We start from the raw sequence: 1243 nt of genomic DNA, 5'->3' as shown, positions 1-1243 counted from the left end.
TTTTATGCCAGTACCACACTGTTCTGATTACTGTGGTTTTGTAATATCTTTTGAAATCAGGAAGTGTGACTCCTTCAATTTTATTCTTCCTTTTCAAATTTTTTTTGGTTATTCAGGGTCCCTTGAGATTTTGTATGAATTTTAGGGTGATTTTTTTTCTATTTTGAAAAAAAAAAATACTATTGGGATTTTGATATGGATTGTATTGAAATCTATTGATCACTTTGGGTAGCATGAATATCTTCACAGCATTAAGTACTGCAATCCATGAGCATGGGATGTCTTCTCATTTATTTGTGTCTCCTTTAGTTTCTTTCAGCAATGTTTTGTAGTTTTGACTGTACAAATCGTTTTTGGTTTTTTTCCCTGAGACACAGTCTCGCTCTGTTGCCCAGGCTGGAGTGCAGTGGCATGATCACAGCTCACTGCAGCCTCTGCTTCATGGGTTCAAGCAATTCTCCTGCCTCAGCCTCCTGAGTAGCTAGGATTACAGGTGTGCACCACCACACCCAGCTAATTCTTATATTCTTAGTAGAGATAGGTATTCACCATGTTGGCCAGGCTGGTCTTGAACTCCTGACATCGTGATCCACCCGCCTTGTCCTCCCAAAGTGCTGGGATTACAGGCATGAGCGACCGCGTCCAGCTGATTATACGAATCATTTACCTCCTTGGTTAGGTTTATTCCTAAGTATTTTATTCTTTTCGATGCTATCGTAAATGGAATTGTTTTCTTAATTTTCTTTTTGTATTGTTCATTGTTAGTGTATAGAAAAGCAACTGACTTTTTCATATCAATTTTGTAATCTACAACTTTGCTGAACAGTTCTAACAGTTTTTGTGGAATCTTTAAGGTTTTCTACATATAAGATAATGTCATCTGTGAACAAAGATAATTTTACTTCTTCCTTTCCAATTTGAATGCCTTTTATTTCTTTTTCTTGTCTAATTGTTCTGGCCACTACTTCCAATACTATGTTGAATTAAAGTGGTGAAAGTGGGCATCCATGCTTTTTTCCTGACCTTAGAACAAAAGATTTTAGTATTTCACCATTGAGTATGAAGCTCAATATAAGCTTTTCTTTTCCTTCCTTCCTTCCTTTCTTCCTTCCTTCCTTCTTTTCTTTCTTTCTTTTGAAATGGAGTCTTGCTCTGTCACCTAGGCTGGAGTGCAGTGACACGATCTCAGCTCACTACAGCCTCTCCCTACCGGGTTCAAGCAATTCTCCTGCCTCAGCCTCCC

The sequence above is a fragment of the Mandrillus leucophaeus genome, unplaced genomic scaffold, assembly GCF_000951045.1.
Source record: "Mandrillus leucophaeus isolate KB7577 unplaced genomic scaffold, Mleu.le_1.0 Scaffold17, whole genome shotgun sequence".
Classification (NCBI taxonomy): Eukaryota; Metazoa; Chordata; class Mammalia; order Primates; family Cercopithecidae; genus Mandrillus; species Mandrillus leucophaeus.
This window is presented reverse-complemented; position numbering follows the sequence as displayed.